The 16990-nt window shown below is 44.7% G+C and overlaps 1 long non-coding RNA gene across 2 annotated transcripts in view; it reads left to right on the plus strand.

The window, feature by feature from the left end:
- Positions 1-16990, plus strand: part of LOC122152594 — a 65156-nt gene that overhangs the window by 46204 nt on the left and 1962 nt on the right. For both annotated transcript variants that reach the window (XR_006164670.1, XR_006164669.1), the window contains 3 exons: positions 6954-7122; positions 8243-8464; positions 10912-10994. This is a non-coding gene — a long non-coding RNA (uncharacterized LOC122152594). The remainder of the gene's footprint in view (positions 1-6953; positions 7123-8242; positions 8465-10911; positions 10995-16990) is intronic.

Genomic DNA, 16990 nt, shown 5'->3' on the forward strand with positions numbered 1-16990 from the left:
AGCGCAAATGTGTTTATCTTCTATGAATGTGCTTAATTCACTGAAAGAATATTAAAACACCCTTCAAGGTCTAGAAAAGTGCCTCTTTCTCAACAAATGGGAGTCCGGTTTTCAGGCTGCTTTGGGTATGGCTTGTAAACAACTTCATTTAGAGTATGACGAGGAAAGTGCTGTGAAGCCTCTGTCCAGATAAAAATCCACCTCTGAAGGCGTGCGGTCATGACAGCCTCCCGCCCAGCTTTGGGGTCGGGTGAAGTCAGTGAAGGCTTTTGGTGTGCTGTCGCTTTATTACACCCTGGCCTCTGGGCTGGGACCAGCTCCTGCTGGAAGAAGAGGAGGTGGCAGAGCATTTCACAGAAGGTGTTGGCTGAGTGTCTTGGTCGTAAACTATACCAACGGGTCCTCTCATTTTAAATGGCATTTGGGCAAACTGATCGGAGTAGTTTTAATGAAGTTATTGCAGGTGTCTTCTGTTGGGTTTGTTCTTGTCCCTTTGATTGGAGTTTGCCTTTTTTGTAAAGTGAAGGCTAGGAGAATAAAAGGGTATTGTCTTCAGTTTGAGGCACGTATTTCCCATTTGTATCCTTCAGTTCCCTTCAGGAACAGCTACCACTTGCAGGAGACTAATGCAAGGCCTTAATACACAGGAGGTTGCCAAGCCCCAGTTCAGTGGGACTCACATTAGACATCCCTTGTAACAACCGGTGCTTCCTAAGGGAGCTGCTATCTCCCAGAGTAACACAGTGGATCAAGTGTTGGCCTATCACTCATCTTAAAGTTCACACTTCTGGTTGTTCTGCTTAGAAAGAGGGTTGCCAACAGAGAGAAGGAGGGACAATGAACAAGAGCTGATGGGATATCCATTTCTTATTAAACATGGTGCTTATGAAAGTAGTTATTGTCCTGACTCTTGAGAGAAACTCTCTTTCCTCAGTGCTTGCTGCTGATCTGTGTTCTTGTCTGTTTGATTTCTGCCCTGGAAAACAGGTGTAGAGATGCTATAAGTAGCAAGAAGTCTGATGCTTGAAGCGAGTTCCTCACAGACTCTAAATTACAGTTTTCCTTCCTGTGCTGCAACCTCGGGTCCCTGACCTGCGACTGCAGCATATTTTCTGTGACTAACAGCTGTAATTCCCTAATTATCATGCTCTGTTCTCCTGCTGTGCTGTAGATTTTTGTTACCAAGGAAGCGAACCAAGTTTCCTCATTCCTACCCTTGCTTTGTGTACTCCCAACTGTTCTAAATCCACCATTTGATGCAGCCCATAAAGACAAATGACTATCTCTTGTTTCAAATATTCAAAGTCTCCAGAACATACTGTGTATCTACATGCCAGAGAAGGAAGAGGGCAAAACAAGTCTTTCTGGCTTTTCTTTTAGTAAAGACAGCTGGTCCAAGGCTATTCCTAGGTTAGAAAAATTACCTTTATTAGCTGTAACCATCCTGTGTGGAGTGCCGGACTAAAAGTGCTCTTGGGCAGTGGGCCTAAGTAAATGGTACTTGTGAAGTGACTGTCAAAACTCCTGTGAAACGAAGGTGTGTGTTTAAACTCCAGCAGCAGGCTGTATGTGTGTGGTGTAATTGGCATGTAAGCCTCGTTGTTTGAGGATGACTGACATGGTAATGGGGCCGATGGGTCATTGCCTTTTTGCCCTTGCCATTTTTGAGGTTGGGGAGAAATGATTGTGTGCCAGATAGAAATGAGAATAAACCTGTGCTAATCTAGCTGATCAGAGCAATACAGCCGGACTGTATTGTGACAAATATGCAACTGATTAAAACATCAGAAACATGTTAAGCAGCAGGAAAGCCTTCTCGTTTCTACAAAAAGCACAACTAAATACTAACCTACTAAGTACTCAAAAGTGTACTTGTTTACTGCCTGCACCTTAGGCTGTGTTGGATGATGCCCATCCTTCTCCCGAAAGACGCTCACAAGTAAGTCAGCTCTAGAGAGCTGTCAGTTTGGGCTTGATCAGGCTAACATGGCTGTTGCATAAAGGCACTTGCATAAAGCCCTTGTTGGGAGTCACTGATAAACAGATTAAACAGGAATGTTTTCCACAGGTCCAGCTTCCAGTAATTAAAATTTCATGTCTTGTTCCAGAAATATGATCCAAGTTGCAATATGAATGATGTCTCCTAGGTCACAAGGTAAAAATTACTGACTCCAGGGTGATTTGCTGCTTGACTCTTCTGGCTGTTAAGCTAAGATGGAGGAGACTGCTCCTTCCTCTGGATCACTGGAGTTAAAGCCACAACTGAATCTAGAAAACGTAACACCCAAGGGACGCAATTATCTGTTTGGCCTCAATCAGAGGAGAAAAGGGAAGGTGAAATACAGCTGCCAAAGAAAAGGAGTAAGTTTAAACAATACAACAGGTCTCCCTAGAAGTAAGATTGCCCAGTACTACTTTTATCTACAGACTTCACAAGGGGCTCTATAGAGTACATTATATACCTGATCGTGCTGGCCAGCTATGGGTGCCCATAAATCTCTGGGGCCTAGCGTAGATGTATCTACAGAATTACGGTGGGAAGAACTAGATGACCTCTGAAGATGCTTCTGTTCGGTTTCTCCAAGTCTGGTCTTGTGTGTAAGTTTAAATATTAAATATCATACACCTTAGCATACACTTGTTAGGATATATTAGTGTAACACGGAAACTTGCTGTTAAGATACACTGAACTCAAGGTTAGAGGCAATAGTCAAACCTCTCTACTTCACAGAAGTCCAAATGATGGTGGTGGTTGCTCACTAGATGTTTTGACATCATGGCACTGATGTGGTGCTAATCTATAATATTCTGTGCTAGGCTGGGACTGTAACAATGCCTAATCTCTGCTAGAATGCAAAGTCTGAACAAAAATCAAAGTTTTTCTGGTGAGAACGCTAGAAAACCACTGGGTTAGCAAACTCTCTTGGATGAATTCAGCTGTACTTTGATCACTGTACATGTTTGAATAGGAGCACCGCTTGCGTGAGCTCTGTGCAGCAGAGTAATGTAATGAATCTGGAAGAAAAATTCTTGGTCTCGGTGCCCGTGGTATAATCTGACTATGCTTCTGCCTTGGAAGAAGAGAATAAGGGTGCCAAGAGCTCATGGCTTTGACAGGTGTGATGGTTGTACTAATGTCTTACCTGTGCATCTTTATGTAAGGCAGAACTTGCTGTTTGATGTGATTGTAACTGGTTTAGGTTTCCCTGGCTGCTAGCTGAGTGTTCCGGCACACACCTGTGAGGCTTCCTGGGCTGGCCGGTGGGTTGCAGAGGTTGAAGATGGGAAGGTGCGTGTTGTGTTACTGTCACATGTTGTGTGACCCTTTACCGGCAAGGTGGGCGGGCAGGTCCCACTTACCCCTACCAGCAATAGCATTTTTTTCTCAGTGATAGAAAAATCTCTTCTAAAACAGGAGCTGGATGTGTAATTGAAAGCCTTTTTTTCAGAGAGAACAAAGTGCATTTCCCCTCCAGCATGGCTTAGGAGAAACTATGTTGTACCACTCTACTGCTAATACTCATTAAATTGGCAACAGTGCTTCAGAGGGGTATAGTTGGAAGTAGTCTCACGCACTGAAGCTCTGTGTTCTTTACGTGGCAATTTGGAGTTGTTCAGTGTGTCCAGGTTTCACAAACTGCAGGTAAAGTCATTTTCCCCCACTGAGCTTCACAGGCACGTATTGCTGGTGGCCTCAAGGTGTGAGCACGCAACTCGTGGTGGACAGAGCAGCTCACAGAAGCTGAAGGACTCCAGAGGGAAGGAGAGTGCACTCATCTGTCTGATTTGGTGAATAAATACCTTATAAAAATCCCAAACCAAGGGGGCATTCACCTGTATGGGACAATAAGTAACCTGATGAATGATCCTAATAACATAGATAACGTGGTAGCTCATGTGGAAGCTGTGTCATTACCGCAAGCTTTATGGACCAGGCTGGGTGTGATGGACTTGATTCATATTTTATGGTAGTGCTCCCTTAAGTTGTGTAAGCATTAACTGGCAAGCACCATGGCTGGCATGTGTGTACCTTCTCTTCAAACTCTAAGTATTGCACCTGAAATTCAGTCTAGATAGACAAAATGTAATGGCTTCATGAATTTTTTTATAATGGGGGTCTCCATCAGGGATGCTGGAGGCAGAAACTTGCTGAGTGCAGCGGGGAGCATACGGACTTACTGCTCTTAAACTTGGAGGGCTCCAGTGGAGTTGTGCAGCCCTGCCTGGGAGGCAGCTCGGGGGGTGCCTGGCTTTGTGCAGGGCTTGATTGCAAGGACAGAGCAGGTCCTCGTCTCAGCCCCAGCTTGGCAGTGCTCAGGCCTGCACCCTGACGCAGAACATGCAGTAGCTTACACCTTTTGGGTTTTCTTTAAAGGGCATGCTTCCACCACAGCAATCCTGGTGCTTTAATATGGCTCTTGCTCCAGGCTTGGTTTGTTATCGCCACCAGAAGAGGTTAAGATGAGAAAGCTGGGAGTATAGAGCATCTGCCTGCTATGCTTGATTGTGCCCACAGGGAGCAGGAGGATGTTGTATGGGGAGACAGATTCAGAATCAAAGCTCTGCTTAGCAGCCAGGAGACCTGTCCTGCAGCAGTCCTAAGGCACACTCACAGCTGAGACACTCGGGCTGTGCTGGGGGTTTGGGTTATGCAGAAGCAAGCTGATTGACTCACGGCTGAGCAGCTGCTGTGCCACAGCATGAGCACAGGCGGAGCTGCTTGGGGCTACCTTGGACTTGCTTCTGGGGAGGTGTGGGTAGCTGAGGGTGGTGGAGTGTGTATGTGGTTCTCCTGAAAGGGGAGAGAGGGGGTGTTGATAACCAGCTTGCTTGGATGAAATGTTTTATTTGGGGAAAGAGACTCACACTTGGCAAATACACTTAAGCTTTGACCACAGAGCTGGGACTTCAGCAACCCTCCTTTCTGCAGTCTGAATTTACTATAATGCTAAGGTATAAAAGCTTACGGCTTTTGTTGATTTGTGGTTATTTTCTTCAAACACAAAGTGAAACAGACCAGGTGCTTTATGGTCATTGAAGTTAACCCCTGTTGCTAAATAAGTGGGGGAAAAGGAGGGTCACTTGAACTTCCCCAGGCTCCTAGTGCTGTGCTATCCAACTGTATCTTTAGAGCAATGCCTTGGGGGATACTTGAGAGCATGCTGGTATTGCTGAGGGGCATGGGGATACGTGTGTTGGGAAAGGTAAAAGACCAAGATGGTCAAAGGCAAATATTTTAGCTAGTATGGTGATGTGCAGGTAAAGGTGGTGTGCGGCAGAAATGACTACAGCTGTGTAGAGCTGGATGGATGTGGCCCTCAGCTGTTCTACTGAGGGGGGGCTGTGCTTTGCTTTTGCTTCCTGTCACCCCCCTCAGTGAGCTGGGAAACCTGAACTGTGAAAGCGTCCCCTGATGTACAGTGGGGCTTGGGAACGGGCGGTGGGCTGCTGCCAGGGGACAGACTGAGAGCGTCTGTACAAGGGGTAGGCATGTTGTTAAAGTAGTGAGGTATCTGATGTGGAGAAAGGGTCCAATAATATGATAGTAAACATGTCTTAAAACCCAACTGTAGTTACGCTGCAAGACCTTATGGAACAGCTTCTTCCTTGCACAGTAAGGGGATGGAAGGATGTATGATAAGTGACAAGTGGGGGCTACATGTGGTAGCAGACGTGTGAGTTACGGTGTACGGGGGGCACATGAGTGCTGCAGGTAGGTTAGGTGTGTGTGCAAAGGGCAGATGTTTGCAATTGTATTCTGGGGTGTGGTTTGTGTCATAAGCACATGCAAGTGCCAACATACACATTACTATGTCCTGCATGGCACATCTTCCATCTGCAGTGTCACAACTGCTGTGTCATGCCTGCAAGCACCTGTGTGGTGTTACAGGTGTGCAGCACATGCTGATGTTTGTGCAGCTTAGGGGGTGTTTTATGGGGGTGGTCAGATGGTCATGCAGGGGGTTGTAAGGGGTAGTGTGTCACAGTCTCTATGGCAAGGCTGTGGTGTTACACAGGGGTCAGGCATCCTGATGTGCAGCCGCCGTGTGTTGTAAATCACAGGGAATTTCATGTGTGCAGTACAAGTGCGTTGTCATGTATATGGCACATGAGTGTTGTGTGCAGCTCATGGGTGCAGTGAGTAGAGCTGGTGGGGGCACACCCAGTGCACTACCCCCTGGTTTTATGACTTGCAGACAGGGCATAAGTAGCACACAGGTCCTGTCTTGATGGTGTGCCACGGGTGGGGGTATCCAGGGTGGCAGGCATAAGAGGTTGGTGTCTCACAGCTGGAACACAAGTGGTTTGTAGGGCAGGTGAAGCAGCACCCAAGCTTGTTCTGAGTGAGCATCTCCCCTTCCTCCTGCCCAGCAAGGGTGGCTGGGGATGAAGGGCCCGGGGAGGGTGCCAGCCAGATGGCAGGGTGGTTTTTAAGGTTGGAAGGGTTGTATGTCCCCTTCCCCCCTTGTAGCAGGATGGCTGGGAAGAACTGAGAGTGCTGTACAGCTAGTGAATGATGCGGACAACTTGACCTTGGTCGGCCAGAAGCCTTGGGAGCAGCAAACAGGAATGCAGAAAAACAAGATAAGGATGCTGAGCTTTGTCTGAAGAAAACATGCAAGGGGACAGTTAAAGAAAAACACCTGGCAGTTTCTTAAACAGTGGAAAGTTTTCTACCTTGAGCTAAAAGTGTATAGAACATTGTGTTTGTGCTTGTAAGATTTAATTAACCAATAGGCTGAGGATAGCACTAACTTGTAGCCAATGAGTTGTCTGGTGTATTATGGACAGAGGGTAATGACCAATCAAATGTTAGTCTTAGGCGCATGGACAACATGTGGAGAATGCGTGTAACCAATCCAGCTTTTTTGGTTTTGTGTGATCAGTTGCTAGGAAGATATATAAATATGCTTGTATTGGCAATAAAGGTCTTCAATTTATGACTCTTACAGAGTTGCCAGAGTCCCATTATTCTCCTCTAATGGTGACCCCGATGTGATCAGCGAAGGTCAGGCAGAGAAAGACACCAGCTGGAAGCTGCTCAGCAGAACTGAGACAGGGGCTGAGATGACATCTTGGAGATAAAGAGGATACGCTGCAGCGGGAATAACACCCAGCAAGGTGAGCAGCCGGGGCAGGATGGGGCAGAGTTTAGCAGCAGAAGAGAGTGTGATAGTGAGGCTCCTACTGCATATACTCTCCAAGAGAGGAATAAAAGATCAGGAGTCAGCTGTTAGAGGGCTGTTGAAATGTTGACAAGTACTGTTAGAGACTCTATAATTGTAGAAGAATTGTTGACAAAAAATTACTTCAGCCATGACTTTGGCTTTGATTTCAACTCCAAACTCTTGACTTCTTGCTTACATCCATCCGGAGTCCTCTCTCTCAATGGCCATCACCCCCTCACCATGCAGCCCTGTTCTAGGTGAACTGAAGCCCTGGCAAGGGAGGTAGGCGGGGAGGTGACACCCCCTCTGCACCCATCAGCATGTTTCCCTCAGCCATGGTCCCCCAAGTGACGGTGCAGGCCAGGGGCACTGTGCCTGTGCAGCACTTCCCTTGCAGCAGGAGAGAAGCAGAGGGGGCGAGAATAGGTCCAAGGGGTGGTAAGACAAATGTGTTCCTGTGGCCTGGCCTTCTGTTCTTCATCCTCAGGGCAGCACATCTGCAAAAACCTACATCCAAAGCAAAGTTAAGGGTTAGAGACATTCCTCACTGCAACAGTCTGGCTTTGGCACTGTTTGTCTAAGGGTAGTGTGAGGCTGCTGACCTGCCAGGAGAGCAGTCTTGAAAGCATCTACACTAGTCAGGAACAGACAACTCCAGGGGGTTTGGGGTGCTGGAGCTAGGGGGTTGCTTTTGACTAAATATCCTAGGTACTTATCTAGTAACAGTTGATCCAAACACAGAGGAACAGGGCTGGGAGGCATTAAGTGCATGGTTTCAGCCCACTTCCCTTAATGTCCCAACTCTGATTTTTACCACCTACCTCATCAACTGGACCCTACCTCCCTTTTTGCTATTTTAACTTAGCTGAAAGAAAACCAGATACACATCATATCATGCTGAAGGGTAGAAGTATTTATTTTTCATTTACAAAGCAGCTCTTTCAATTTATTAGTAATGTGTATTTAAAATACACAATAATAATAATAAATAAATGAAGGTGGGACAAGGGGTGCTATTCATACCTCACTTAAAAACAGCAAGACCAACCACCTGGTAACAATTTCTTTCAAAGTTCTTCCAGTGTTTTGCCATCTACCATAAAAGGCTGATTGGAGCTGCTGGGCACAGGCAGAGGGCATTTCTTCAATTTCTTCAGTGAAACTCCTTGTAGAGAAGCTGTGGGCTCAGCTGCTGCCTGGAACAAGCATCACATGTTAGAAAAGCTGCAAAGTTTTGACTCAACAGCCACTGCATGTTCTGCACTGATTTAAAGCACCAGCCCTTTCTTAATCAGGTAAGAAAGTCAGACATTTGATTTTTATTTTAAAATGTGTGCCTGTACATAAATGCTATATAGATATACATATACGGATAGACAGAAGATGGACATACGCCTGACTAAAAGTGACACTTGGAATGGCCAATTACCAACCAAGCACTTCACTATCTAGTTTGGCTATGGGCTGCAACCCTGGGTGCCTCAGTCCTGGCTAGTAGCTTAAAAAGCAACTTTTTCTGATTCAGCCTGTGACACATAGGGCATGAGTGCTCAAGCTGAGGGCCAGAGCATCATTTCCATTTCAGCAGCTGAAACTGGCCAGTGACATTTCAAAGCTCCCATGTCACAACTTTTAAACAGGGAACAAAAGGAGCCTGAGGGAGAAGAGACAGCAGCATTCCCAGCCCCCTTGCTCTGGGGCAGGGATTCCAGGGGCCAGGCTTTACCACCTTGCTGTGGTTCTTCCTGGGCTTTGTCCCATCCCAACATCATCTTTCCCCTGACCGGGTCTCAGGTACTCAGCTCCTGGCTGAGACATAAGCATTGTCAGCTGCTCTGCATGTGAAATGTATTCAGCATCTACTGGAACTGCTACAGCCTTTTACAGATACATATATTATATTATACTTTTGGTATAATAATAATATATAATATATAAAAATAATGTATATCTATATATTTTCTGTATGTAATATTACCTATTTTTTAATTTATATATATTATACATAAAAAATGTGACAGATCTTTTATATAGATACACATTGTTTCCTGACTGGTACTAAGATGTCTGGCATAACCAACTGCCCATCCAGTACCACCCAGACACTCCTGTCACCCACAAATAGGTGCAGCAACTTACCACCAAAACCGAGGCAACTGAAAAACCAGACACACAGGGTAGGGAGAAGGGTCCTGCACACGGGCTGAGTGTGTGCACACCCCAGCTATGCCTGTTAGCCTGGTTCTTGGAAGTAGATGCATAGGGTAAGTTATGTTGTACCATATGTTCTTTCATGAGAGGAAAAAGCATTCAAAATTTACAAGACAATTCTATAGCTGTAACAAGAACTACTAGACGTGCTTCTTACAGTGCCTTGTTACTAGGCTTATGCTATAGGGACCTCAGTGTTAGCTGCAGAAGACTGTCACACAGGGCAGTTTCTGCACCAAGCTTTGCATTCTCCCCCTTTCCCCAACCGTCCTTCCTCAACAAAGGTTCTTTTTTTCAGAAGAATGAAGGCACAAATCATGATATCTGTTCCAAGGGCAGTGTGTCAGTCTTATTTACTCTGCAAGGAGCACTGGCATTCATGGGTCGCCAACAGCTGGATCTGAGCAGTTCCTTTAACTGAACAGGTTTCTGTGCTGAAGCAATTCTCCACATCACACAAGCCTGCATTCCAGCATAAAATGAAAATTTAAGAGCGCTGGCTAACAAGACCGAGAAGCTCATTGTTTAAACAAGAGGCCAATTGTCTGAGTACTCGAATGCCCCATTCCTCTAACATTAAACCCACACGAGGGACAGCAGCCTAATCCACAGCTTGCCGCCAGGTGGTATAGAAATTAATCTTCCACTTACCCAGGCTGTTAGTTGCGGTATTCATAAACATTTGCAACCCAATGAGGCAAGCGACTGAAATTTTCTCCTTGTCATGGAGGGTTGTGGCAGCGTGGCAATATGAAATACCAGCCTCCAGGAGTGTCCCCCATGGTGAGAAGTGTGGATGAAGCATACCACAGGGAGACTGGGGGAGTGGCCCCCAGGCCCTTCTGGTTTGAGGCACACAGCCCCAGGCTGTCTGACCACACTGCAAAGAAGGTGGAGGACAGGATGGACCGGGGAAGCCCAGGACCTGAGCACGGCCCACCCTAATGCAGAGGGCTGAGCAAGCTTGGCATTCAGGAAGAAGTGAACTAAATACTGATTTTTTTTCTCACCTTTTGGCATCACCCAAACTCCCATTTCTAGTCTGGCAGGACCCCTGGAAGCACTGGACACATACCACCAGGACCCTCACAAGGTCTCCCAGAAGTTCAGGGATGTGCTTGCCAGGACATTTAACTCGTCTTCCTAACGGGGCAGGAGCAGAACAGAGGGGGAAAATAAATCCAGTCCTTTCTAGACTGCTGGTCCATTGAAGTCCAAGGAAGAAAGGAAAAATAATCAGTGGCAATCAGGTGATCAAACCAGGGACAACACAAGCTGGCCCATATAAACATTTGGAAGAGTAAAGCCTCACAAACCTTCTAGCATGATCACTTCCAGTTTTCATCAGCTCCCAGTTTACTGCAGACCTAATTCTTTACAAAGCATCACCGAATTCTTTCACTACACAAAGATACATAGAGTTTACAGATAATTACAACTGCTTTCCCCATTCTTCCCTAGTGTTTTCCCAGCAGTTTACAATTACATCTGGCTACAAGTTTTCTTACTGCTGTCTTTTCTGTTTTCTTAGAGCCTTGCCAAGCCCCAGGAGCTCATTCTCATGCCAGAGGAAGACAGCAGCCTCTTAATTTGGCCTCTTAATTTGCCTTCATGGTGAGCAACCTACCAGTCCCTTGCCACACGTCTGCTCATGACTGACCTGATGCCCAGGGGTGGCTGCAGGGCGTCCCAGGCCATTCCCCATCCTGGAGAAATGCTCTGCAAAACACAACAGCTTTTCCCCAACAGCAATGCCACAGTCCCCCTTCTTCCCCTTTGCCTGTCCTCACATGGCAGCACTTTAACAGCTTATGCACAATCTTTTTCCGTGTCTGCTATCAAATTTACAGCTATACCAAATTCTCATTTTCCAGGGTTTAATTAGGCTAAAAGTCCAAAATCTGCAAGGTAATAGAACTGAGCAAATCTGAAAGGCGTTAATGCAGATTTTTATGGATCCCTGATTAGCAGCAGAGATAATACAGCGCTTGGCTTAGAGGAATGTGAAGCCAAATTATTTTTGTTCGTCATTTGGCTTGCTTTATAAAACTTACAGCCAATAATTCCACAGCCTCCATCAAACTCCTTGCTATAAATAACGATTTAACATTGAAAAGAAATGTATGAGATTCACAGATCACCTGCAAAAAGGAGCTTCCAAGCACACTGGACACAGGCTGAAAAGCAAGTTTCCCAAAAAGGGAAACGGGGAAGAACTAAACAAATGAAGTGTTTGAGTTCTCCTGGTTCCATATCTTTACTTAATCTTGTGTTAATCCCACCTGCAAGCACTGCCCTGGGATGAGTCATTAGACAACCCCAGACCCAGCCTCCAGCCTAAATTTGAAAGGCAGAAGCAAGTCTTCAGTCCCACCCCTAACCTCCATCCTTTGCTGTCACTAGATCTAGCCCCTGGTAACTCATTCTTGAATCAAAACTAGTAAACCATTTACAGGGACCAGCTGGGGTCCTGCTGTTGGGAGCTGCAAGGCTGGCTCTATTTAGCAAGATGGTGTATCCCTGACCAACACTGGTCATGATAAAGCATTCTCCTTTCCTCATCCAGCTTGAACTCTAAAGTATAAGGATTTAACACCTGAACCGCTAGCCTTGGCTTTCCTGAGCTGGAGTCTCCATCTCAGCACTAACCACTGCCTTAATACTACAGAAGCATTTAGTTCAGTTTAAGGAAACTAAAAAACTTTACCCTGTTCCGCTGGCACAGGTTCGTGCAAGTGCCAGCTCTCACCCTACCTGTGCAGGACTGTTTTTACAATAAATGTGTTTGAATCCCCTGTGCTGACAGTTGCAAATCTAGCTCCAATTCTACACCTAAACAAAGCCACAATCAGCAGACCTAGTCACAATAATCATGGATGTTTCTAGCAAATGAAGAAAAATGTCTGCTAAAGCAGGCTTTTAGCTTCCAGCTGCAAGCATTAAGGGCTCTACTAGTTACAGGCTCAGCTACCTCTTTTTCTGAAAACACCTGATTTCCCAGCTTCACTACTAATCTTAAAAGCAGCTGAAGCCTACCAAGACAAGAGCAGCAACCTGTGCATGGGACAGCTAATGACTGGCTAAAACTGGTGTAAGACAGCACTCACAGCCAGCTTTTATCAGAACCAGACAGAAAAAACCCACTACCCTAAGCCCTGACCCAATAAACAGAGATTGCCAACTGTCCACGACCTGCTTTGAAAGAGCAAGGCAGCATTTAGCAATTTGAACACCAACTCTTGTTTCGGGAGGATTAGATTTACTGTGTGTCTCCTTTACTTATGTTAAACAAGTTCTCCAATTCCAAACTGAATTTCATCGCCACACAGCAACCAGTGCTGCTCTTTCAGTTCTTCCTGGCTGAAGATGTGGGAAATGGTACCCAGCTCTGCTGTCCCATCTCCCTGTGATTAACATGAACAGTTAATAATGAGGCTTCTCTGTTTTTCAATTCAGACCTAATCAAAGCTTGAACTCCAGACTTAACCTTAGCAGAAGCAATACCAAGCATCAATTACTTTTGGTTCAAAAGGTAAAGATACTACATGAAAACAATACCAGTGTTCACTTCTGATTTAGTATTACCAAATACACAAGTATACCTACTTTTTGGCCCAATCCTAAACCCCAGGCTAAAGCAAATTCAGGATTTACCTTAGAAAAACTTCTCTCTTACCAGCTGAAAATGCAAAAGAAACCAAACTCTCCCCTTTATAGCTAGACACCTCAAACCCTCTCTTTAATTTGAAGTTTCCTTACAAGTATCACTGTGTCCCAGACCATTGCTCAAAGTCTTAGTTTACAGTAAGACTAGCACAGACTCCCAGTTTGGAACAACAGCCACCTTAAGCAGGTACCCCTTCTCCCAGATTAATCACCACCTAATCACTGCCTCTAATTTTTAATAGACACTGACTACCTTGGATGGGATGTCAGCTTCTTTGAAGTAACAGTCCCTCATAGTGTTCCCACTTGAGAGGGTACCAATACTTCTGTTGTATACCCTACTGAAGGCTGGGGCTGTAACATCACCACCAGCTGTTTCCTCCTGGAAAAGTTTGTTAGTGTGAGAAAGTAATTTTGTTTGATACTAAACTTTACATTAAATTATCTTTGTGTTTTACAAGCACTGAGAAGTTGTATCCCTATATATCAGAAATACATGGTTACTAACTGAAATTTTACAGCTGGGTCCGTTGTCTGGTAAAAAAGTCACCTCAACTTTATTTCTCTTGAAACGCGTAACTGAGTTGCAGCTCCCACTGGTGATTTACTAATCTTTATACATAAAGCCTACTTTCTAGGACCACTACAATATTTGTACACCCCCAGCAACGTCCTAGATTCCATCTGCAGAGTAGCACATGGCTAAATTAGGGTGAAATCATGTGCAATTGTTTACAGGAGTGACAAGCTATGGAAAAAAAAAATTAGCCACTCATGGGCTTTGCACAGTCATTGCTATCGAACACAGCTGGGCAGAGGACTATTTACTTTATACATACAGCACTTTTCACACAGCGGTTAACACACAGCCCCATGACTGCTGCAGGCACCACAACCTTGAAGAAATACTTTGAGCCAAACTCTGCGCTTTTAGAAATCCCCTTTCACAAGTGTGAAACGTTTGTAGCCATCTGTTCTGCACAAAACCAGCATCATTTGCTGGGCACACCGCCTCAGCGCCCTGCAGGGCCCAGCCTGGCAGTAGTCTCCCTTCTTGCGGTCTGCTGTCATCCGTTGAGGGCCATCTTTTTTTTTTTTCTTTTGACCTTACACAGCTCTCCCTTTTACACAGGCACTTCTGGCCCTGGGGTTCACACAGCACACCCCCACACACCACTTTTGGGTCCACACGTGATGAGTACAGCAAGAGCTCCTCACAGAAGGCTACCCTAGCCAGAACCTCCCCTTCTCTCTAAACCAATTTGGTAACGCAACAGCAGCTCCCAAGCAAGCTTCTCTAGTGAGGATAAATCAGAAAAACCTCTCAAATTGGCACCATTACCTTTTTGTTTAAAAGGAACAAAGGAACACTAGATGGCCCGCAACCCACTAGCTAGCCAAAAACACAAGTTCACCTGCCACCGATCCGTTTACAGACTCTGCAACACACCGTACAGGGACCCTCCCCCCAGCTCAGCTCCTGACCCACAACGTGGGGCTCTTCCCTCGGGCTGGGTGTTCACGTGTTACGCTAACAGGCTGCAAGATGCTCAGCAACTCTGAGGATCAGGGACATACAATGTAAACATCTGCAGCTCCCCCTTTGCAATCGGGGAAAAGCAGCAGCCAGTTGCAGGCAGGATTCACCCAGCCTGCTGGCACTACCTATTTCAGGAAGGGATGCACTGTTCTTTCTGTCCACTGACTATCAAAAGGGAGCAGCTCCAATGTGGTTTGGGAGGGTCTATCTCCTCCCTCCCCAAACGGGAAGCTGTACTTCAGTGGGACCTTTCAGCCCTACGATAAGCTAAATACCTATTAACAATTACCAAAAGTTGACTATCCCCAAGTACTAAGGCTTTTGTGGAAGTGGGCACGTGAAATATTTATGATTGCTCATCCTTCGTGTGAGAAAGCAGCAGCTCCTCATGGCCAGTACCTACCACTTCATTTCTAGATTTGTCGCACTCATTGGGGATTGCTGGGGTAAAGCAGAAAGAGAAGTCCCTGTATTCTCATAACATATATAAATTTGGGTATGCTAGAAAAGAAACCAAATTTGGCAGAGCTTGTTCAGTTCTGTAGAAAGGAGGGGAGCAAAAAGGAGATCATAACTGACCCAATCTTTGACATTTCCCCCAACAACATACACAATGCATTTTCATGGGAATGTTACAAGTCATCTACTAAATGGAAATGTTTCATCTCAAAGTGCGTAAGAGCTACAAAGCTCTCCCTGGAGAATCTCTGCTCATAGCTGCTTTGGGCTGTTTAAGGGACATTTATTTTTCTAGAAAAGGATAACGTTCATTTTCAGGACACTACAAATTCTTATGAGAACACTAAACAAAACCGAAATGCAACCTTCTCTTTTTTTAAAAAAAGGACTAGGAATTTCTCCTTCCAGGCATTCTCCATTGCAGAATATTCTTTATGTCCTTCATCAGTCTTGTACTTGGTTACAGATGGAAAATATTAGCTCTGGTTTACAAAACACAGCTCTGTTTCCTGTAACACAGCACAGGTTGGACAAATCTGTCATTTGAGCAGTGTGTCTATTCTGTGGCCAGTTCTGTAATCTACAAGCAATGTAATCCTAAACAAGGAATCTCATGTTAGCAGCCAAGATTGGAAATTCCCTGTTTAGTGCAATTGCTGCCAAAACCATCTCACTTGCTAAGGACAAACTATTTTTCAGTCTGTGGTTTGGAAGCTCTTTTTGATAAATCATACCTCACTTTCTAAAATGACACAAATACACCTGATTTTAAAAAGTGCAAAATGGATTCAGGAAAGTTTAGGGCATATAAAAAACATCACACTGTCGATAAAGATTATTCTACTTTTTAAATACAGTTTGCACAGACGCTGTTTTGCAACTCTGAAAAGTTGTATTTCAGAACCACCAACAACAAGGTGGTTGTGTACAAATACGAGAACAGCAAGGGAGAAAAGAAAGGGTGTTATACGATACAGATAGGACATAGATCAAGGATGATCTAGATACAGCTTTGAGAACTTGACCTCAGTTTTCAAGATGGATCAGGGTGATATAAATAATGTCAATGAGGATATGCCATCATCACAACCAAGATGGAAGCAAAACTCAAGAAATGGAGTATGTCCAGGTTGGCGGACACAGGACTGAAAGGCAGGCAGAATAAAACTACATTAAGCATTTAGAATAAGTTTTCCAGGTCACAGATGCTTCCAGCTGATCAAAAAGAATACAGTGCAAGAATATAGTGCTGATATTTAAAACCAGAGTTCAGAAATGACTGCAAAAAATTAGATTTAAGTATTTAATGCTTTTGAAGGAATCTTAAAGGAAATTTAACAAGACAAAGGGGAAAGTGAGTATAACAGACCAACTGTCCAAACATTGTGTGTATCCAAGTAAATGACTTATTTCTTCTAGAAAACTTTTATCAAATAAACTGATACAAGAAATCTTATGTTTGGACATTAATAAACCATTTGACATGGTGACACAGGAGAAACGTTACTCAAAAGAAGATGAAAGATTAGCAGAGAATCTATTATTTGAACGCAACTTTGAGCCAAGACAAAATGGAAGTAAGTTGTTTTGAGAAGCAAAATATCAGGTTGGAGAAAAACTACTAGCAGAGATTGTCAAGAACAGCCGTGGGACAGATCTTTAAGTATTTTCATTCACTATCTTGAGACAAAAATACAAAGTCTTTCAATTAATCAAGTTGAAAAGCATTGCCAGCAGAAAGGAATTTGGGGGCTGCTGTACACAAGAAACTGCCTAAACTCAAGTTTAAAAAAAAAAAAAGCAGCTGTGGGTGACCATAGTGTAAAATGCAGTAAACGCATGGGACTAATTGCAGGGGTTTATTGTTACAATTTGTTAGCTCATTAAAAGCTGTGAAGGACCGAGCAGCCGTGGGTGCCAGAGCTGGTCCTGGTATCAGTATCAA

This window comes from Tyto alba, unplaced genomic scaffold (genome assembly GCF_018691265.1).
Source record: "Tyto alba isolate M040663 unplaced genomic scaffold, T.alba_DEE_v4.0 Super-Scaffold_8, whole genome shotgun sequence".
NCBI classification, from domain to species: domain Eukaryota; kingdom Metazoa; phylum Chordata; class Aves; order Strigiformes; family Tytonidae; genus Tyto; species Tyto alba.